The sequence below is a fragment of the Danio rerio genome, chromosome 12 (genome assembly GCF_049306965.1).
Source record: "Danio rerio strain Tuebingen ecotype United States chromosome 12, GRCz12tu, whole genome shotgun sequence".
In the NCBI taxonomy this organism is placed as follows: Eukaryota; Metazoa; Chordata; class Actinopteri; order Cypriniformes; family Danionidae; genus Danio; species Danio rerio.
Genome location: NC_133187.1, coordinates 43,870,289 through 43,895,216, shown reverse-complemented (window position 1 = coordinate 43,895,216; position 24,928 = coordinate 43,870,289). Strand labels below are relative to the sequence as shown.

General features: G+C 34.3%; 1 long non-coding RNA gene across 4 annotated transcripts; it reads right to left on the bottom strand.

Annotated features, from left to right (window-relative positions):
• Positions 1-3,059: 3,059 nt before the first annotated feature.
• Positions 3,060-5,729, bottom strand: LOC137496839 (uncharacterized). 4 transcript variants are annotated; one of them, XR_011017465.2, is made up of 6 exons: positions 5,685-5,729; positions 5,013-5,123; positions 3,959-4,092; positions 3,676-3,833; positions 3,468-3,563; positions 3,060-3,296 (listed from the first exon to the last, which is right to left on the bottom strand). It is a non-coding gene; the product is annotated as an uncharacterized lncRNA (long non-coding RNA). The 4 variants fall into 4 exon arrangements; XR_011017463.2 differs by having other exon boundaries at positions 5,051-5,123; XR_012387714.1 differs by lacking the exon at positions 5,013-5,123.
• Between the last annotated feature and the right edge of the window lie 19,199 nt (positions 5,730-24,928).

The following is a 24,928-nucleotide window of genomic DNA, read 5'->3' as shown; positions in this document are numbered from 1 at the left end:
ATTCAAAGCATTTTTCCCAAAATATGTGATTTTTCTCAAAAATAATTAATTGCATTTGCTGAAACACAGAGAAATTTATGTCCAAATTAAGCCCTTAAAATCACCCCAGAGGGAATGAAATCATCCTCAACAGCACACAAGGGTTAAACTAAAATGTTATTATATTTGTTGTACTTGAAATGAAGCATTAGTAGTACAATATCCTTCCTATATGTCCTTGATGTCATATAATATAGTTTATCAGCAAATTATTTTTAAGACACAGATATCTGAGTTCTATTTCTAGACTTATGAGATGGTTATGTTTCATTATAACAATAATGCGAAGGTCTGGCCGCCGTATAAAGTGTCCTCCTGACATGAGTGAATGATCATGCTAAATTATCGTCTAATCGGTTTCATGTAGTAATACAATCAAGCTTTTCTTCCTGTAATATAGGACATCAGCACGCAAGGTTGAAGGACGGCTCTTAAGATGCTTCAGTAAATTGCACATCAGGATAAAACACTAAGTGTAAGAGTGTTTTTTAGTGTTCTGTTGTTCCTCTGAGAATTCCCTCTTTTTTTTAGTTCTTTGGCATTGCACTCGCTAAAATGAGCTATTTGGGTCTACATCATATTTACAATACAGACTGCTCATTAAAAATAAATATGCACATCCTCTCATAATGAACTGCAAAAATACTGGTACAGGTTCAAAGATGAATTCTGCAAAGAAGGCGCTTTGAAAATCTAAGATATGCTTTTTTTGCTTCGTCAACTGCTAGACATTTCCCTAAAGAAATAATTCAAAAGAAGCACATGGGGGGAAATAAATGATCTTCTGGAAAGAAGATAAATAAATAAATAGTAAACACTTGATTGTCTTCTATGAAAAGTGCTATCAGCTATCATGAACGTCTTTTGGGCTACATTTATTGTACTTGAACTGTATTTTTTTACCATATGAACCATTCACATAACTTTAAATAAATGACAGAATTGTACTTTTTGTTAAGTAAAAGTTTTGTTTGTTTTGTTTCAAAACTTAAATGGCTTGCCACAATCAGTTTCCTCAAACAGTTTGACTTAATTTATTGGGTTTTACAGTGTGTATCAATAAATAAATACATAAATATATACATAAATAAATAAATAAATAAATAAATAAATAAATAAATAAATAAATAAATAAAGTTAACTATTATATAATTATTTATTAGACATATTTTGATATTGATTTTATTATGATTTTTTATTAATATAATTTTATTTTATTTGTGTTCATGTTTCAAAATAATAATAATAATTATTATTATTATGATTATTAATAATTCACTAAGTATTATTCAAATTAAAGTTATATTTATTTATTTATTCATTTTTTGAATACACTGTAAAACCCAATTAGTTAAGGTAACTCAGACCATTTGAGGAAACTGATTGCAACAAACCTTTTGAGTAAAAAAAAACTAACCTTAATGAGTACTGTGAACTTAATACATTTAAGTAAACAAAGCGATTTGAGCACAGTAAATCCCAACAAATGAAGAGAACTCAAACCAATTGAGTACTGTAAAACCCAATAAGTTAAGGCAACTCAAACTGTTTGAGAAAACCAAAACATTTTGAGTTAAAAAACTAATCTAGAATATACAAGTACTGTGAACTTAATTCAAGTTGAAGTAATGAGGTATTTACAAGCGGCAACCTCCCGCTCTCCCTTGTGAAGTAAATACAGTTATAACTGAAACTGCAATTCATTGAAATTCTACTGGTCTTGGCTTCATAATACACTGTAATCCCGAATAAGTTGACAAAACTCAAAAAATTTGAGGTAATCAGTTACGTCAAATTTTTTAAGTTATGAAATTATCTATTTTAAGTAAACAGAAACATTAAGTTTTGAGTTTGTTGTACTCATGCAAGACACTTCACCTAACTTAAAATACCCAAGTTACTCAGCTTATACGTTTTAATTGCAATTAACTTAATTGTTTTAATTTTTCCAAACTTTAAATACTTAGTCACCCAGCTCATACATTTTAATACCAATTAACTTAATTGTTTTAATTTTTCCAAACTTTAAATACTTAGTCACCCAGCTCATACATTTTAATACCAATTAACTTAATTGTTTTAATTTTTCCAAACTTTAAATACTTAGTCACCCAGCTTATACATTTTAATACCAATTAACTTAATTGCTTTAATTTCTTTCAACTTTAAATACTTAAATCACCCAGCTCATACATTTTGATAGCATTTTTTAAAATTAACTTCTCCATCGTCAGTTTCACAAATAAAATAAGGCATTCGTTAAAAAAATAATAAGTGCACATTCTGTGAAGTGACTCGTTTAGTGTAAACTACACAGAAACTGTATATATATATATATATATATATATATATATATATATATATATATATATATATATATATATATATATATATATATATATATATATCGTTGAAGTCAGAATTATTCGCCCCCATTTATTTTTTCCCCCAATTTCTGTTTGACGGAGAGCATATATATATATATATATATATATATATATATATATATATATATATATATATATATATATATATATATATATATATATGTATATATATATATATATATATATATATATATATATATATATATATATATATATATATATATATATATATATTCAGTCTTGGTTGAACTATGATTCTGTCATTTACTTATTCCAAACCTGTTTAAGTTTCTTTCTTCTGTTGAACACTTAAAAGGTTATTTTTGACCAAAAAAAAAAAAAAAAAGCTGAGACCTGTAACCACCGATTTCCACAGTATTTGTTTTCCTATTAGAAAGTCAGTGGTTACAGGTTGTCAGCTTTACTTAACTTTTGTGTTCAACAGAAGCAAGAAATTCAAGCAGGTTTGGGACAAGTGAAGAGTTAGTAAATGACAGAATTTTACATTTGGACAAACTATCCCTATATATAATAAAATGCACCCTTACGAATTAAAGGTAAATAAATGTTTTGAAGTTACTACCCCAGAGACAGTCTTTATTAAGTAAAAAAAAAAAAACAATCAACTCATTCTTTAAGGTTTCCATGCTACGAGACTTTTTATTTTCCATCATCCATGCCAAGCAAAACTTTTTGCACAAGTTCAAAGTCCTTTACTATATATTATGTGAAGAGCATACATTAATCCATACAAGACAAGAAAGGTCTGGAAGTGTGCTGTGGGTGGTGTCCAATTCATTCTTCAGGACAACAGAGACCCTCAGTGAATGCAGGGGCAATAAAGCATCTTCAGTCAGCAGGATTATCAATCTAAAAATATAATTCAAGGATATTAATGTAAGGACAGTATCAAAATGACTGAGCCAATATTATATGATTCATCAACTATCCGTGATTACAAATATGTTAAGTAAAAGTTTTCAAAACTTTCATCTTTTTATTAAACATGCCTAATTGTGAAAAGAATGAATGAAGTCTTACCAGGGTGTTCCTAAAGAATCTTAAGTCACGCTCACGCAGCAAGACCAAAAGACCTCTGATAAGAGTAGTCCGTCATGAACTGACATCATGCAGTTCCTGGAAATCAAGTATAATAAATGATGAATAAATGATTTTAAATCAATTTAAAAAAAATAATAAATTCAAATTATATTTTAATGTATACTTTAACACGTGACCCCAAACATACCTGCTCATCATAAGCCTTTAAAAGATTAGCCAGGGTATCTGCTGTCTTGCCAGTTTTGGATGCTGTTTGCCTTGAAATTGTCATCAAATGAAATAGGTGGTGGTCCAGTTGTGCAAAGAATTTGTGGGGAAAATTCTCATTTGTAACATGTTGGTACTCTGCAAACAGCAAAAAGAAACAAGAGAGAATTTCATAAAACAAACCCACACCACAAAATATACAATTCTAGAAAAAAATTTATTAATATTATTATTATGTTTCATTTACTTATCTATTTTTTTACCTCAGATAAAAAATCAGGTGTTGATCAGATGTTGAAAGCAGGATCTTCATGTTGTAAACTGAACTCAAGGTCTAGCTGAAGTTTCACTTTCCTTGTAGTTCCTATCTGTAGTCAGCAACACCCGACCTTCAATTCTGTAAGTACACAAAGTCACAGTGTCATTTAGCTGAGAGTGGAAGTAGTACAATTGCATGATGTCTAACGTTAACCTCCAAAACGGTTAGCAATAGAGCTGATTATCATGTTAGTTGCTTTGATTTGATGAACACAGATTTAATTTAAACAGTATTGAAATTTCTAAAACTGAATAGGACGACAAAGAAATTTAAGGCCTGATTTTAAAAGCTAGAAATAACAAAACTTACCTTATTGTCTAATGATGTAAAAATATATAGACTAAATTATTTATATTTTTAAGATATAAATATATTTTAAGCTACAAAATTTGCACATCAGAAAACTATGTCTTGTTTACCATGTCTTGAATATTTTGTTTTGTTATTATTTTATTTAATAACATAATTTTGTATTAATGTGTTATAGATATGCATACTTTGTTTTTTAGGCTGTTTATATTCTCTCCAGAGTAAACATTTTAAAAAATAGATTGAAAAAAAAAAAAACTTTTATCATACCTTTAAAATACATTTGACCTAAATGACATTTAAACTCATTTAACTGATCGCATTAATCAGGTAATCATTGATATGCAGAGATGTCGTCTTAAGCGCGAGGAAATATTAAGTGTTGATCAGTGCTGGTGATTGAGGTAAAGTTAGTTTTATATTTACACATTCAGACTTTCTCCTTAATAATATAATTTCAGAAAGGTAATTTTTGCATATTCTTAATGGTGAAATCATATTAGCAGCCAATGACTTTCAAAGTACAACATTGTTCAGTCAAAAAAAATAGTGCATTTAGTGTAATGTTGTTTTCATGTCATACTTGCATGTGATTTCAGAACGAATAGACAAAGTACCATGGTAAACAATTTATGGAGCGAGTCACAAGCTGTTACTAAATGAATGTATGAATATAAAACCAACTTTACCTCAATGTGGTAGTGTAAATTGAAGCTCTGCTCTGTACCTGCTCAGGTGAGGAGCGCAGCTTAAATGTTCTCCGTCAGGCTATCCTCATACATGGATCAGCAAGCAACAAGCTGCGTGTGACAGAGTTAAGTTTTGAGACTACGTTTTTGCGCGTCATCAGAAAATACCGTTAAGTGTTTAGGCGGAGATCATTTGAGTTATGATTAACGTTATGTTTCTTGCGCCTTTCGTTTCCGAAGTGCCTACAGATCGCGAAGATAATACCACATTCACACACTGGATGGAGTTCAGCGCAGCGCCAAGACATGCGGTTGTGAGAGCGCGCGTCTCCATGACAACTTCAGCACAGGCTGAGAAATGGCATACTCGCGCCAAGATTTAAATTTTTTTGAAAAATGTAATCTGCCGATTTTAAATATTTTTGTCTTTATCACACTCTGTTAAAATTCAAAGTTAACACGTAACAACTAACGCTAACGTTGCACTGATTCTAACTTTTTAAACAGCAATGTTAACGTTAGTTAGCAACAAGTGAGGCTAAACATGTTTTCTGTAATGTACGACATGTAAACACACCCTGATTAACTCTACATTACATTGAACTGTTACTGTGATTATATTAATTAAAACATACATTTAATATTTCTTGGATTTGTAAATATTTTACTTACTGTAGTGTGAAGCGAGGCCGATCCGCCATCTTGAATAAAACGAATGAAGCATGAGCACGTACGTGAACCTGGATGACGTCAGACGCAAAATCACTGGGCTGACAGATTTTGAGTTAATGAAACTTTAAAGAGACATTTTGTATAAATTAAACCCAGCAGAATTGTTCACCTTACTTGAAAGATTAATTTTTTTCAAACTCAAAAATAAGAAAAAGTTCTAAATACTCATCAAGGTTAATTAAGATAAACGAATTTTAATGATTTAAGTTAATAGAACTCAATTCAATTAATTAGTTACAGCATTAGGGTTTACAGTGTAGAGCAAATTTCTATTGAACCCACTTTTAAAATGGCCAACTTTAGAGCAAAAAAAAAAGGTGTTTACATCCTGGTACAAAGAACGTTGTTGGTTTTTATAGCTAATATTACCCTTCATGACAACTGTGAGGGGGTGAATTCTTTTGTAACTCATCAGTTTAGTTTATATTAAGTTATATTAAGTCTGCATAATTAAGGGAGTGGTCACTTGAGTGACAGCTAGGTCTCGCTGGTCACCTTCACGTCATCACCTGATTCTGGCTGATTTGCCTCTGAACTCAGCATATACATCAAATTTTTGTTGTGTTTTATGTGGCTTTACACAGTCAGCTGCTTTTTGGAATTATTTCTTACAGTTATCAGATGATATAGCATGCTGAGTGCAGTTAATGTTGCTGACAAACCATTCATGTGGCCTCCATTTCCCAGGTGAGTGAAATTATATACTTAAATACCATCTTTATAAATGTATTTGTTTTATTAAGCATCATTTATATTTTTCTTTAGAGCTGTAATGCACTCCAGAATCTGTCAGATTGATTAGCTGTAGGCTTTAGAATAGTCATCTGAAGCATTGTCATACAGTGTTATGCCTGAATTTCATCAATAGTCTTTCATTTACTAACAGACTATATCTGAAGGATTTGTAAGTAATTTGTGTTTTCCTCCTGTAGAAACACGTCATAAGAACAATTTTTAGTGATTCAATGTATTACAAAAAGTCTAAACACTTTATTGATAAAGTTTACAACCAAGCACATGTGGTCAGAACACAAACGAGTAGCAGGTAATGAAGTATTAAGCGTTCCAAAGAAAAGCCCGTCTAAGCAGAATGCCAGCATGCCAGCCAGCAGCATGATGCGAACAAAATGGCGACGGTTGGCCACGCCTGAAGTTTCTGCCAACCCGACTCTACATCATAAATTTTCAATCCAGATGGATGGGGCAACCATTACTGCATCCAAAACGGTGAAAAGCCCTGGAGTATTGATTGATGACCAACTAAACTTCTCTGATCACATTTCTAGAACTGCTTGATCTTGCAGATTCGCACTCTTTAACATCAGAAAGATCCGACCCTTCCTATCTGAACATGCAGCTCAACTCCTTGTTCAATCCCTTGTTCTCGCCAGACTGGACTATTGCAACTCTCTACTAGCCGGGCTTCCAGCTAACTCTATTAAACCTCTTCAGGTGCTTCAGAACGCAGCAGCACGAGTGGTCTTTAATGAACCTAAAAGAGCACACGTCACTCCGCTACTCATCCGTTTGCACTGACTGCCAGTTGCTGCTCGCATCAAATTCAAAGCTCTGATGTTTGCTTTCAAAGGGACTTCTGGCTTTGCTCCTTCTTATCTGCTCTCACTTCTGCAGATTTATGTGCTCTCCAGAAACTTGCGTTCTGTGAATGACCGTCGCCTTGTGGGAAAGAGGGAAGAAATCACTTTCCTGAACTCTCGCATTCAATCTGCCCAGTTGGTTGAATGAACTCCCTAACTGCATTAGAATGGCAAAGTCACTCGCTGTCTTCAAGAAACGACTAAAAACTTAACTATTTAGTCTCCACTTTCCTTCCTAATCTGCAATTCTTTCTCTGGCTCCACCACTAACTGTGCTACAAAAAAAAAAATAAATAAATAATAATAATTTATTACCAATGGTTTTGCGTCTTACACTTTACATACCTGAAACTTGCCTACAGCACTTATTTATTGTTGCTCTTATAGTTGTGTAAATTGCTTCCTTGTCCTCATTTGTAAGTCGCTTTGGATAAAAGCGTCTGCTAAATGACTAAATGTAAATATAAATGTAAGCTTCTTTTGCGTTCTTCAGAAATCGTTGGGTGACGTCTCGAAGACTACGTCCATATCTTTTACAGTCTGTGGGTATTTAATTTACTCATTACCTTCAATACTGAGTTCAAAACTGCTTTCAAATGAGTGGTTACTTTCAGTAATTTTAGAGTTAACTACACCCATTTCATTCGATAAAGTTGACTGTTGGGTTTTACAGTCTAATCAAATCTAGTCAAATCTAAGTAACTAAGCAAATATGTCAGTCGTGTGCAAACAATTCTGTATGAAATTTGTTCTGTGGATTATATTCAAAAAGTTTATCGCATAATTAATTAGGGTAGTTTTATGGCTGTAATGGAATCCAGCTATTTGAGAGCTGATGCGATGCGGGTTAAAATGTGGAGTTAAAAAAAGACAATGATTGTATCCCTTGACACCACGTGCAGGACATGATAATTGGCCAGGTTTTGAAAGCCCATTTATGTGTTGCAGACGTGCAGAGAATGAAGCTGATGTCAGGAAGATGTCAGGCATGTGTCTGCTGGTATTAAGGTAAACAAGACTAATGGGCAGGAGTCCTAAAAAGCTGCTTCACAATCAAATCTCGCCTCTGAGTTTGGAAGGATCAGACTGCTTTATTTATTTTTTCTCCCGTACGTCTGTAGTAGTTCAAACAAATCCATTAAGGTGTATTTACTGATTCATGTGTGGAGATGTGAGTGCTTTTCCTGCTGAGACTTCAGTCCAGCATCACAATCGTGAAAAGAACAAGTAAACAAGCGTGTCAGTGTTGCCAGATCTGCTTAGAAAAACAAGCAACCTTGTCTGACAGGCCTTAATGAGCAACACCAATGTGTGGAAAAGCAGCTAAAAGAGTAGGTGGAGATATTTCAAAATTGTTATTATTGGTTTGTCAAGCTTTATTGTGTTGTACATTAGGGGCCAATCACTAGCAAACCAAACATTTTATTTTATATTATTTTTTAAAAGTTAATTATTGTATAATTAGTTACCTACCTAACGTATGATTATATAACTATTTATTTGAATTATTTAAATTAATTTGTTAATTGATTGATTGATTTTCAATATACATTTTTTAATGAAAATAATTTTAATGGTTTTGTCAAGCTTGATTGTGTTAGTGGCGAAGCACTAGCAAGCCAATTGTTTTATTTTATTCTTTTCTATTGTTATTTATAATTATTTTATAAATAGTTGACTAACTTTTTACTATATAACTATTTTATTGAACTATTTCAGTTAATTAATCCAGGCGTTTTCAAACTTTTAGGACATTCATTCACAGTCATTCATTTTAATTGTGTGTGTTTAACTGGAACGCATTAACTCTACTGGTGCCAAATAGTTAGTCGCACAGTTTGAAAATCCCTGAATTAATCAACCCAGGCTCATTCTGGAAACATACCCCTATATACATTTCTGGAGAGCACCAAATACTTCCCAGCAGCTACGTTTTTTGATCAACCAGAGGCCGCTGTTGACTGACTGGCTGACTGGCTGACTGACTGACTGACCGATCGACTGACCCACCCTCCCTCCTTCCCAACCAATAGTATTTTCAAAAGCATCGATTAACCATTTTAGAATGAGCCCATGTAGCAACCAGTTGATTGACTGTAATTATATATTTTATTTTAATACAAAGTATTTTATTTATATAATAGTTAACTATAATTATTGGCTCTATAACTATTTATTTGAACTATTTTAGTTAATTGATTTTAATTATATATTTTTAATAAATATATTTTATTTTATTTTTTAATAGTTAATAGTTAACTATTATATAACTAGTTAACTGTTTAACTATTAACTATATAACTATTTACCAAAATTATTTTAGTTAATTAATGGATTGATTTTAATTATATATTTTCTTTTAATGCAAAATATTTTATTTTATTTTACCAGAGCAGTTATAGTTTAGAAAAACATTTTTGTTGCATTATATACAATATTTTAAAAAAATGAATTTCTAATAAAGTCCCTTTATTAATCTGGGGTCGCCACAGCGGAATGAACTGCCACCTTATCCAGCACATTTTTACGCAGCGGATGCCCTTCTAGCTGCAACCCATCACTGAAAAACAATTATTCCCACTCATTTACACACACACTACGGACAATTTAGCTTACCCAATTTACCTGTACTGCGTGTCTTTGGACTTGTGGAGGAAACCGGAGCACCCGGAGGAAACCCAGGAACATGTGGGGAACATGCAAACTCCACACAGAAATGCCAACTGACCCAGCCGAGGCTCGAACCACCGGCCTTCTTGCTGTGAGGCGACAGCACTACATACTGCGCCACTGTGTTGCCCGAAATGACAAAAATGCACACAAAAATAATTTTAAATAAAAAAACTGCTGCAATAGCTAATACAAAAGTAATTTGTTAATAAAATATTGCTTTGAAGACAAAAGGAAATTATGCTAAATTTTGTTTGGCGACATTAATTTAATTTTTACTAGAGGCTAAACGTGTAATTGGGTGTTCTTGGAAAAAAGAAGACAGTGGATAAGGGGGATGACCCCATGCCTCGCCTTAGAAAAGACAACCTATTTTTTGAAAAACAAAATTCATATATTTTCACCAATTTTAAAATATTGTATGAGAGTTTTTGAAGAATCTAGATGGTGACTCTTCTTAAATTGATAGACATTGAAAGTATATAGATCAGACAAATATCTTTTTGCTGTATTATTTAATATTTATACATTTTTTCAAAGTGAATTAAGTTATTTGAATCTAAATTAGTCTATATTATATCTTAATGAATAATTTTTGTATTTTTTTTTTTGTTTTTTGCTAAACTGAAAAATTAAACCTTTGTCAATTTGTATGACAATGTTTAAAATAAAAATGGTTGAAAAAACTATATTTGATTATTATCATTATTATTATTAAATATCTTAATGAATAATTAAGTGGTAATTACCATTGAATTATTATTTATTTATTTATCTATTAAGAAATATTACTCAAAATAACTATATATATATATATATATATATATATATATATATATATATATATATATATATATATATATATATATATATATATATTCTTATTTTTTATATTTAATTTAATATAATTATCATATTTGTATTATTATGTAAAAACTAAATATGTATTGGTTTTGCTAGATCATCTAACTAGCTTATCAAATAAAAATAAAAACTCATATATATTAAAATTCATTTTAATTTGTAATTATATTTACTCCTGCACAACAGAAAGGTCTGATAAGCCTTTGGGACAAAAACATTCATGCCGACACACGTTGGAACTAAAAGAGCTTCATTATGCTGCTTCTCTTTATGACAAATCTACTGCAATTAGCAGCATATCACCACTGCCCAGTTTTACGATGCAATTAGTAGTTCTTTACCCCCGATGCTTCATTTATAATGGATTTTTTGCACCGGCACTGAGGATTCTGGCTTAATTCCCCTGGCTATCAACGCACCCCAAAGATTTGTTTAATTAAATGTTTACTATAAATGACTGAGTCAATAGAAACCAATTAATTCTGTGCTCAACAACATTGCGTGTCCATATAGGAGTTTAAAAGCAGTTTATATGCAGACTAGGCCACGCTTTCACTGCTGTTTTATGAATCTTATTCTTTTATTTATTGTATAAACCTTTGTACCTTATATACAGTTGAAGTCAGAATTATTAGCCCCCTTCAAATTTTTTTCTTCTTTTTAAAATATTTTCCAAATGATGTTTAACAGAGCAAGGAAATTTTCACAGTATGTCTGATAATATTTTTTCTTCTGGAGAAAGTCTTATTTGTTTTATTTCGGCTAGAATAAAAGCAGTTTTTAATTTTTTAAACACATTTTTAGGGACAAAATTATTAGCCCCTTTAAGCTTTATTTTTTCTCGATAATCTACAGAACAAACCACTGTTATACAATGACTTGCCTAATTACTCTAACCTGCCTTGTTAACTTAATTAACCTAGTTAAGCCTTCAAATGTCACTTTAAGCTGTATAGAAGTCACTTGAAAAATACCTAGTAAAATATTATTTACAGTCATCAAGGTAAAGATACAATAAATCAGTTATTAGAAATGAGTTATTAAAACTATTATGTTTAGAAATGTGTTGAAAAAATTAGCACTCCGTTAAACAGAAATTGGGGAAAAAATAAACAAGTGGTCTAAAAATTCAGGGGGGCTAATAATTCTGACTTCAACTGTATATATATATATTTTTTTTTAAACAAAAGAGAATGAATATTTATTTAAAGAGCATCATATTTTATAGACACAATTTCAAGTTGTTTGATGGAAGTAGTCAGAGAATTTAATCCAAAATTTAATCCAGATGTAAAATAAGTCTCTGATATCCCCAGAGTGTGTGTTTGTGTGACGTTTTAGCACAAAATACCACACAGATAATGTGTTATAACTGCCTTTTTAAGGCTTTGATCATAATTGTGCCATTTTGGTGACTGTCGCTTTAAATTCAAATGAGATTGTGCTCTTTTCAAAAGAGGGCGGAGCTACAAACACCTATGTGTCAGCATAGTGGCAGATTCAAAACAGGACCAACGTTCAGAAGAGAGTCGTAAGGCATTTTTCAGTAACAAATGCTTTGTTACATTTACTTGAGTGAGATTGCTGGGGAACTTGGGTAAAGATGTCTTCCATTACTCTTACTCAAGAAATATTTACTCAATACAGACAAATCATTACTCTTACTTCACTACATTTAGCGGCAAGGCACGGCATTTGAAGATTTGTGTCGTGAGAGGTTGATATAGAGACACTTCTCCAGCTGTTTAGTGCATGCCTGTGTTGAATATGGGCTGAAGACATGCAAGTTTATTTGATCTGATCACTTTTGTCTGTTTTCACTCCAAGATGTCAAACGGTATCGTTTTAAAATGTGATGCATGCTGTACATCAAACTAACACCGCAACATATACATGAATTCCAGCCCCAACCTAAAAAAAACACATAGTTTGCACAGTCTGCAGACTGTTTTTATGATGTGTGATTATAAAAATAAGAATTAATTATTTCTTTAACCATTCAAAGCTGGCTATCCCACACTTTCCTGTGTTTAAACCCCATATAAAAGTGATTTGTGCATTGCATAATAGGTCCCCTTTAAAATCAAATGGTGTTTGTGAGAGATATTAGCTCTGGTAAAGGTTATTGATGTTGCCCTTGTGTGTATGTGAAAGTAGGACAGCAGTGAATGTGAGCTTTCCTCAGGACAGTCTTTAGTAAAACAACTGACCGATAGTGGCAAAACACTGCAGGCTTTTCGTTTGTCACACTTTATATATGACCAGGAGCAGAATTTCCCATCATAACTGTTCCCTTCTGAGCAATATAAATATATCTGCCATCTTATGATTTAAGAAACGTTTGTATGTGCCAAAAGCCTTCCAGGAATATATTTATAATGAATCTCGAATAAGAACACACATTACAGTCATTGCATGGCTTGGGTTGGATCATTATTACTATTATTAATGTTAAAATGTAATATGCATCAATATTCTTGATGACTAATATTGTTAATGAAACAATAAAACTGTTGTTGGAGTAAAAATACTTTCAAATCTCTGTAACACATCTGAGTGTTAAACAGGAAATGAAAGATAGAAAAGCAAAAAACATTAAATGCATTATCAAATATATATACAGTATATATATATATATAATTTTACTAAGAGAACAAGCTAACCAATTGATTTTAGATTTGATTAAGTAGCCGGTGTGTGTATGTATATATTTGTACCCTTTTCTTGTACTCTTTTGCCCTCAGAACTCCATTAATCCTTCGTGGCAGAGACTTAAAAAGATACTGGAAATATTCCTTAGAGATTTTGGTCCATATTGACATGAGAGCATCACGCAGTTGCTGCAGATTTATTGGCTGCACATCCATGATGCGAATCTCCCGTTTTACCACATCCAAAGTGTGCTGAATTAGATTGAGATCTGGTGACTGTGGAGGCCATTTGAGTACAGTAAACTCATTGTCATGTTCAAGAAACCTAAAATGATTCGCGCTTTATGACATGTCGTGTTATCCTGCCTGAAGTAGCCATCAGAAGATGGGTACATTATGGTCATAAAGGGATGGACATAGTCAGCAACAATATCCAGGTAGGCTGTGGCATTAACACAATGCTCAATTAGTACTAATGGACCCAAAGTGTGCCAAGAAAATATCCCCCACACCATTACACCACCACCACCACTAGCCTGAACTGTTGATGCAAGGCAGGATGGATCCATGCTTTCATGTTGTTGAAGCCAAATTCTGACCCTAACATCTGAATGTTGTTGCAGCAAATTCTCTTGACCATGTCTACATGCCTAAATGCATGTTGCATTAAGTGCACTGAGTTGCTGCCATGTGATTGGCTGACTAGAAATTTGGTTAACGAGCAGTTACACATGTGTACCTAATAAAGTGGCCACTGTGTGTGTGTGTGTGTGTGTGTGTGTGTGTGTGTGTGTGTGTGTGTGTGTGTGTGTGTGTGTGTGTGTGTGTGTGTGTGTGTGTGTGTGTGTGTGTGTGTGTGTGTGTGTGTATAGACTTATGCACTTTTTTAAGAATTACCATCTTTTTAACTAATTTGACATTTTTTTTTGTATTAAAAGTGTTCCACATTTTGTTTATGATCCAGGTATGTATGGCAGCGCTTAGGTGTCAAAAATGCTTTATGTAAAATGATTTGTAAAATTTGATCAATATATTTAGCCCCTAATCTGCACACACTTTGGTGATAAACATGTTTTAGTTACAAGCAGTATGCCTATTGATGAATCATTCCAGCATTAAAAAAAAACTGTTAAGTAACTGTTTCAGTAAGTGTGTAAAATGACATTTATGTTTAGTTATTTTCACTCTATATAGAAAAATTTTTATCTTGCTTATTTTTAAAATATTAATGTAAACTATAAAGCAGCAAAATACAGTTAGAAAATACACTCACCGGCCACTTTATTAAGTACACCTTACTAGGTTTGACCCACTTTTGCCTTTAGAACTGCCTTAATCCTTCATGGCAGAGATTCAACAAGGTTCTTGAAATATTCCTCAGAGATTTTGTTCCATATTGACTTGAAAGCATCACGCAGTTGCTGCAGATTTGTCGGCTGCACATCCATGATGTCATTTTCCCATTCCACCACATCCTAAAGGTTCTCTATTGGATTGAGATCCGGTGACTGTGGAGGCCATTTGAGTACAATAAACTAATTGTCATGTTCAAGAAACCTGAGATAATTCATTTTGGTGAGCCTGTGTGAGTTGTAGCCTCAGTTTCCTGTTCTTAGCTGACAGGAGTGGCACCCGGGGTGGTCTTCTGCTGCTGTAGTCCATCCCCCTCAAGGTTGGACATGCTGTGCATTCAGAGATGCTCTGTTTGAACTACAGCAGATCGTCTTGACCATGTCTGCATGCCTAAATGCATTGAGTTGCTGCCATGGGATTGGCTGATTAGAAATTTGTGTTAACGAGCAGTTGGACAATGGCCGGTGAGTGTGTGTGTTTATATATATATATATATATATATATATATATATATATATATATATATATATATATATATATATATTAGGAATGTAACGGTATTGTAAATACCGTCATACCGCAATATTAATTTTTTTCGATATTACCGAAGTCGCATGACTCGGTAAAACTATAGGTCTTCTGAGAACATTTGCTCAGGCGAATGAAGCGAACGGGAGATAGCGAAAACTACAATTCCCATCAGCCCATGCTTGACCATCATCCCTTGCGGTCTGTTGTCGCTACAGATCCAGTAATGCGGAAATGGAGTGTGCTGCTAGAAGCGGGGATGAAAAATGTTGTCGCGCGAGTTCTTATCAGCTGTGTTGTCGCGCGAGTTCTTATCAGCTGTGTTGTCGCGCGCGTACTGAATAGCGGTGTTGTCAGCACACTGTTCAGATTGATGCAGACATGAGACCTCTATCTCACTCATGGTTTGTCCTCTCAAGTGGGGGAAAGACAATGCACAACATTACCCACTGCTGTCAACCTGGGCCAAGTCATATCTCTCTTGTCCCAGAAACCTCAGTCCCAAATAAGAGGGTTTTTTTCTGTTGCAGGGGACATTGTAAATACCCAGAGATACCAGCTTTTACCAGATTATATTTATATGATAATTTTCCTTTAAACCCATCTCTATCTAAGTGAGTGAGTGATTAAATGTTGAATGTGATGAGTTTTCAACAATACTAAATTGAAACTTTATTTTTTTTTACATGGTTTAATATTTTTTTGTTATTAAAATTGAAGTTCCTGTTTCAAAGCTTACAGATAGATGACTAATTTGTATGTCATTGAGACTTTTGGCACTTTTTTGGAGTATTTTCATAAGTTTTGTTTTTTCCTGTAAATGATTCAATAAATACCGTACCGTGACATTCATACCGAGGTATTACCGTACCGTGAAATTCTGATACCGTTACATCCCTAATATATATATATATATATATATATATATATGAAAAGTAGATGTCCAAATAACTGTTGTTCTATTGCAAATCTTTTATGTGTTTTTCTCAGTTAGAGAGCTATGAGCTATGAGCATGAATGTAAAATTGAATCATGACACTGAACAGTTTTTCCAGCCTCTACGACTTCACTGCATTAGATCACAATATCTCAAAACATGCTGCCTATAATTTACTGTGTTGTTTCCATCTCTCAGCTGTTATGCTATCAGACAAAGTGAGCCGCTTTTTTTAAGACTGCTACAAGACTCACATTCAAAGTGTTTGCAGTGTTTTCATGCGCAAAACCAACTGTGACTGGGGTCAGTGGTAAACAACACTATATCGTGCGTGTCTTTCACTTTATTTTTGACACATTATTTTTAACAGTCAGACTCCAAAACAGCTTTCATGTACCTTACATCTAGAGTGCGGATTATACAATGTTGATCAGGGGGGGTCAAATATTTCAGTACGGTAGTTTGTGTAATACATGCTTTAGCTAATCAAATTTACACTGTACAAAATATTAAATTGCACACCATTATTTCATGATTAGTTAACCAAATGGTTTTAGGTGGATTGAACATAATATGATTTAATTCTCCCAAAAAACTCAAGAATTGTGTTGTTTCAGCTAATTTGAAATAAGTAGTCTAATCAAGCAGCAAACATAGTATTTTTTGAGTGTCTGTATTTATTTAAATTACATCTAATTATATCTATTCATAAAACATATTTAGTTTTTTAAGGTTATTTAATGTATTCTGGTCTACAGTAACCTCTGATTAGCTATTTCACAAATCAAATTAATAATTCTATGAATAACAAGTTTTCTCACATAGTGTGGTAGGATATTAATTTTCAGATTTTATATTCGAACACTCCATATTTTTATATTTAAAATGTTATAGAATAATGGGTTTTCAAGATGGAATTGCTGACGATTTAATTGGCATTCAACCCAAAAGTCTACAGTATGTGAAATATATACAGTTAAAACCAGAAGTTTACATACACTGTATAAAAAGACACATAACTATTTTTAAAAAAGTCAGATGTGACTAAACTTTTTCTCTTTTAGGTAAGTTAGGATTATCAAATTTCTTTCTGTTCTGCTTAATAGCCGAATAATGAGAGAGATAATTTTTGAGAAATTGTTACAACTTTTCTTAAAAGTCAAGTTTACATACAATAAGATTAGTTTGCCTCTGAAACACCTCAGATGATGGTGTCTAGGTTTTGGAAGTTTCTGATTGGCTAATTGACAACATTTGAGTTAACTGGAGGCACAAGAATAATATTTAAGGAAAACCTCAAACACACAATTTCCTTTTGTTACAACATGGGACAATCAACAAGCCAGAATCAACTAAACAAAAAAGCCAGATTAAAATTTGCTAAATTACACTGGGAAAAAGAATAATTTTTGGAGACATGTCCTGTGGTCTGATGGAACTAAGATTGAACTGTTTGGCCATAATGACCAGTGTTACATTTGGAGGACAAAGAAGAAAGCTTACAAGCCTAGGAACACCATTCCAAGGTGAAGTATGGGGGTGGCAGCATCATGTTGTGGGGGCTGTTTTACTGCAGGAGGGACTGGTACACTTCACAGTATAGATGGCATCATGAAGAAAGAACATTATATAGAAATACTAAGGCAACATCTCAAGACATCAGCCAGGAAACTAAAACTTGGTCACAAATGGGTTTTCCAAACAGACCATGACCCTAAGCATACTGCCAAATTAGTTAAAATGTGAATGTAAGGACAACAGATTGAATGTTTTGGAGTGGCCATCACAAAGCCCTGACCTCAATCCTATAGAAAATTTGTGCACCGAGTTGAAAAAGCTTGAGCAGGGAAGACAGCCTATAAATCTGACTCAGTTACACCAATTCTGTCAGGAGGAATGGGACAAAATTCCTTCAAACTATTGTGAATAACTTGTGGAAGGTTACCCAAAACATTTGAGCAAAGTTATATTGTTTAAAAGCAAAGCTAAAAAATATGAAGGAAATGTATGTAAACTTTTGACTAGAAATCTAGAAATTAATAAACATATCTCAAAAGGATTCTCTCATTATTCTGGCGCTCAGCAAATACAAATCATTTAGGTAATCCTAATGGACCTAAAATAGTAATTGTTTAGCATGATTTACCATCAGACATTTTTTAAAAATGGTTATTTTCCTTTTTTTACAGTGTATGTAAACTTCTGGTTTTTACTATATATATATATATATATATATATATATATATATATATATATATATATATATATATATATATATATATATATATATATATATTATATATAACTAATTATTAGTACCATTCGTTTCACTTGTGCATCTGCCCTACATAATATCTCTGTGCATGGTGCTGGAAGCTAGAATAAGACAAATAAACATTGCAGTCAGCATGCAAATACTCTGAAAACCTCATTATATTTTAAAGCTTGGTGCTGTTTAAACAATCAAGGCCATCTTAAACTAAATAATTGAGATCATAGAGATTCTGCTGACCGAAAACTGAACTGATACTGAATCTTAACTCTTCGCTTTTCATACCATGGTCAGTTTCAATGCAGTAGAGCCGCAAATTTGAAATACTTTGCTTTTTTTCCCTCATTTGCAAGCATCTCTGAAATATGCAAAAACCGAAGGCCACAGAATTGCTTATAAATGCCAGCTTGGCGCATCCCATAATTCTCGCTCATTGTGTTCTGTCACTGGGTTTTAATAGACTCGCAGCATGTGAGCACCGTTTCACTCCCGGGAGTGAATCTTCATTGATTTAATAGGCGCTGGGAATCATTAGAGCTCTCGGGCTACAGCGTTCGCTGAGCATGACAGAGCACTCGCCTTCCTGTAAATAAAGGTGAAGCCGTTGAACACAGGGCTGGACAATGAGCCCTCAAACCTGCAGAAAGTTTAATAATAGTGCACTTTCTGTTAGCAGAACCTTTAACCTTCGAGGTTCAGTGGCGCGCCAATTAAACCGCAGCGCCAGAGACACAGTCTGTTGAGTTTTGAGAGATGATTGTTTGGTGCCAACGAGCTCTTGGCCTTCGGTTTCTCTGCACTGCAGCCATACTGAAACTCGCTCCGCCACAACAGGAGATGCATACTAAACTGAGCACGAAAAACACTGCACTGGATCAAGCTCACAGGCTGGATCTCATGGGGGAAACTCTCACTTATCTTCTCTAAATAGAGATGTAGCTCTGGGACATGTGCTCTGGGGTGATGTACAGGTACAAAGTATGAAGTTTTGGAAGTTTAATTGGGTAAAATTATCTGCGTTACAGCAAAAGTTCCCCCAAAAATGTAAACTATGCTATAATTTAAGGTACAAAATGTGTCGCTGCAGCAGGTCCTTTTCAAAAGGCATATTTTTGATCCTAACAGGTCCTTAAAGGTACATATTTATACCTAAAAAATACAAGTATGTACCTCGTAGTACCTTAAAGATACAAAAGTGAACATTGAAGGTACAAAAGTGTATGTTAAAGGTACTTATGTCCACCTGTACAGTACAAAAGTGTACATTTTGAAAAGGTACCACCCCAGTGACAGATTTTGTACCTTTAATTCTGAGAGTGCAGGCCATCCTTAATGTTTGTGACTTATTTACTGTCAGACCAACACAGTCGAAGTAGTTTTTGATTTTATCCTGGCTCTTCCGTGCTGCATTATGATATGTTGGATAGTGACTTTTATTATTAAATTATAAATCCGTCGTCAAACTAACCCATTCATCGCCAGGGGGTTAAAGCATGACTTAAAAGTGGGTGGGTTTGGGGTTAGGTGTGGGGAGGTGCTCCAAAATATTTCCAAATGTATAGCAGGTAACACAATGGAAATGTTTCGAGGGGACTCAAAAGCATGAATGACCCAGCTGGGATTTGTTTATCCAATACGTTCTCACTCCCAACTCGTCATATACTGACGCTTGGTCAGGAACCCTTGGCGTAAGTTATTGATGCACAGGGTACCCCTTTAGCGTTATATTTAGACGTGCAGGGGTTCCCTATAGAATCTGTACCTGAGCCTGAGGCGTCATAGGGAGACGCTGGAGGCTTGTATAATTACCAATAGATGACAACGCACTTTTTAAAACCTGATTTACGCCTATTATCGCAGTTTTCTTATTTTAAAAATATGTAATTTTTATTTTGTTCATGAAAAGCGTCTGTAAACTGGGTCGAAACTACTGTATGAATAAACTTCGGTCCACGTGACATCCCTTCACGATGAGTTTAACGCCGCTCTGCTATTGGTCAAACTGCATTAGCGGTGAGTTCTCAGATGAGTTCAACTGTCAACATTAAATAATATGTTAATGCTGCATAATGTATTTTTGTTGGAGATTAGTTGGTGTTTATAAATATGTTATCATTTACTTTATATTTAATGAGTGAAAATATATTCGGTTGTCCAGTTTAGGGTAACTATGCCTAATAAAGCTTTGATTCATTCATTTTTATTTATCCATCATGGCGTATTGGTGACGTATGAAATACTGTTTCCGGGTCCAAGCCTCTACTCATTTGAATTGAGACAATATTCATTCATGTCCATTTTTTAGTCCTATCACACATTAAAGTGAATTGTATATAAAATCATAATGTACACGACAGTCACTCACAGAAATAAAGGTACAGGAGCTGTCACTGGTGCAGTACCTTTTTAAAAGATACATATTTGTACCCAAATAGTCCACAGTGGTACCTAAAAGGTGCATATTAGTACCCAAATGTACCTAAAAAGTATGTTTGAGGTACCATTATGGACCCTTCAGGTACAAATATGTACCTTTTGAAAAGATACTGCTCCAGTGACAGCTCCTGTACCTTTATTTCTGAGAGTGTAGACTTGCTGCACCACAAATACAAATATTTAACAATTTATAAAGTAATTAATCACTTTATGGCCATCGGATATTAGTCATGGATATATATTTATATATATATATATATATATATATATATATATATATATATATATATATATATATATATGTATATATTGCGATCTTAATCTTGACTTTTCGAAAGTATTACATTGCTTTGTAAACGTTTATTATTACCATTTCATAAGTCTCCCCATACAATTTTTATATAGCGCTTGGACCCAGATGCTGCTTCACGTGACATCACACTTAACAAGCAGATTGTATCATGACTATTGCTCAGTGAAGTTGTAGGTGATCTTTGAAAGGTGAGTTATTTTTATTTATGTTAACATCCTGATTACACCATTACCTTGTCTTTTGTATTTAGGCTAAATAACCATAACAAAATTAGCCAGGTCTGTCACATTTTAAGGTCCCCTTGAAACATTACTGTTGGGTTCTGTGCAGTGCTTAATTTGTGAATCGCGAGGTCCTCGAACAGATTGGGGTAACGGATCCGGGATGCTACCCGAGTATGTATATGGCGCTGGAGTGGACAAAAGTCAAGCGAACGCAGAGAGCCTGAGTAAAGGACAAGTATTGGCACGCGAAAGAGACAGAGTGGATGCGAAAGAGGCCGAATGCATGCGAGAGAGACCAAGAGACTGTAAGGTTTTGTTGCATAGCAGAGGGGCATCAAAGTGAAAGCGAACAGTGGACGGGAGAGGAGACGGGTGTAGTGGGGGATCGGTAAAATGAGGTGCCAGAGCAGATTTCAGAGGTGCGGGATCCGGCATGTTCCGGCACAAATTAAGCCTTGGTTCTGTGTTATTTGCATGTGTTGTGAGAAAATGCAGCGCTTTTTCTCAATTTGCTAACGTTGTAGGGATTTTCAACACTTATGCTGTCAAAACAATGAGGATCTTTTCTTAATTTGCTGGTGTTTTTTGTAATCACATGTGTTTTCTTAAATTGCAGCATGTTAAGCCCTCGGACACCATACAATTAATTGTTAAAGTTAAATTAAAAGGAATTCACTAAATACTTAAAATAACAATATTATGCTTTGGTTACACTGAATTAGCCTGAGCCCTTCGAGTGAAAATGACATGGTTCACAATAGAAACAAATGCATGTGATCATTTTCATCCTGTCAATTCCAGTGACGACGCAGTGAGTAGTGCTGTCACCTCACTGCAAGAAGGTCACTGGTTCAAGCCTCAGCTGGTTCAGTTGGCATTTCTGCATGGAGTTTGGATGTTCTCCCCGAGTTCGCATGGGTTTTCCTTCGCATGCTCCGGTTTCCCCCACAGTCCAAAGACATGTGCTATAGGCAAATTGGGTAAGCTAAAATTGTCCGTAGTGTATGAGTGTGAATGAGTGTGTATGGATGTTTCCCAGAGATGGGTTGCAGCTAGAAGGGCACCTGCTGCGTAAAACTTATGCTGGATAAATTGGCGGTTCATTCTGCTGTGGTGATCCCTGATTAATAAAGGGACTAAGCCGCAAAGAAAATGATTGAATGAATGAATTCCTTTAAGTCAGATCTGTTTTGGCGGCTTTTACAGCTCGTGTGGAGGAATCTTTGTAATATACATGTCAAATGTGCGTTCGTTGTGCTGAGTTCAGAGAAATTCAAAACAAAAAAAGTTTTGCAGGCTGCAAGAAGTGAATAAGTTTGGAGACAGAAGAAAGCTGATCACAACACAAAAGGCTTCATAGATGTGTTTATGATGGAAACTCATACTCTTGACTGTACAGCTTATATAAGGCGATGCTTTTATTCAGTGTACAAGGCTTATTGTGCTTCTATAAATTTGTCTGTAGGGCATGAAAACTATGTATTTTACAGTCAGCAACAGTCTTATTTTAAGATCAATTATTCTTTTGTGAACATAGGCTCATTGTAGATACCCTGTCTACACTTTTTTGTACAGGTTGATTGTGGCATAATTTTCAAAAGGACTTTAGGCTGTAATTGTTGATAAGGTGCATCAACAAAATATTGAACAAAGACTGTGAACACTGATGTACATGTGGTATTTCAGGGTTTTTTTTAAATAAATTTGCAACAATTAAAAAAATCTCTGTTCACATTGTGATTATGGGGTTTTGTGTATATATTTTTGAGAAAATAAATAAATTTAATCCATTTTGAAATAAGGCTGTAACATAAGAATGTTGGAAAAAGTGAAGCACTGTCAATACTTTCAAGATGCATTGTAGTTTTATGTGACTAATCGGTAATTACTTGAGTAGGCACCAATAATCTACAGGTAGCACCAAGGTGATCACGGCGACCCGAGTTCGATTCCTGGCTCGAGGTCCTTTGCCGATCCTTCCCCTATCTCTGCTCCCCACACTTTCCTATCTGTAAAATCTCCACTGTCCTATACAAATAGAGGTATAAACCCCTAAAAAAATAATAAAAAGTAATTACTTGAGTCAACATGAAATTAATCAATGAGCTTTCCAAAATGCTGCAACATTAGTTTGACTTTTTATGTAATTAAAGTTGTGTGTTTTATACGCAGTGATGCTGTCACACAACCAGCGATTGCTTCCCAGAAGATCACTGGTTTTCACAAGAACTCTCTAAACTACATTTCCGCTTTTCCCAGGACTACACATTCATACATGCACTGCTCCCAAACACACATGTCTGTTCATTCATCTATCCTGATTGCATCACCAGCTGAGCCTTGTTCACAGACTGATTTCATTCCATTCATAAGCCACTCATTCACGCTACCAGTTTTCCGAGTCTTGTTTTCCCAGTGTAACATTACAACGCGTTTCCCTGTCTTGTTTCTCCGTGTCTCGATCCTAGCCTTGTACCTTTGTTATCCTGTTTAGCCGCCTGCCTTTCGACCTTTTTAACGTTTACGATTCTGGACTTCCTTCATATACCCGTTTGCACCTGATTTGACCATTGCTTGCCTGACTTTGAATAAACTGCATATTGGATCTTACCTCCTGTTGTCACCTGTCACTCCACCCCAGTCGAGGTAACAGATGCTAAACCCAAAGTAGCATTTAAATGCATTTGCACAGACACAGTTTAATGATGCTCAAAGGTAGCATGAATACATTTACATTACAAAACTACTACATAAATACTTCCATAAGGTTAATGTGGATCAAATGACTGTGTAAGAAAGCAGTAGGCTATATGATGAGTATTTCTTTTAAGGAAAACCTTTCAATATCTTTCTAAAGGATGTAAGGTTTTTCTCTCCACCTCTAAATCACGGGGAACTTTAAATTAATTAACTTCCGAGATGATTAATTACAAGCCGCTTATTAGATTAGTGTTAGGACTGGCGGGTCTGACATTTCAAGCGACTGAAACATTGCTATAACAAGTTGATATATTAACCCTTCTGTACTGTTGGGGATCCACTCTGGGGTGATTTTGTGTATTAATTTCACCCTATTTTTTTCTGTTTCAGCTAGCAGAATGATTTTTTGGTGACAAATCTTATTTCATGAGTTTACACTTAGCTGATGATTGGTAATAAGCTAGTTTGGCATGCTCTCTCGGGAGACAGCCCTGAGCTCATGAGATCCACGAGCCCGGGGCTCCCTCCTGTTTGCTGGGCAAGAGGGGAGTTTGAGCTCAGATAGATATCGGGAACTTTGTTTTCGTAGAGTTTCAGCGCATTTTACTGACGCTCCTCTATGGAGAGAGAAAAGAGAG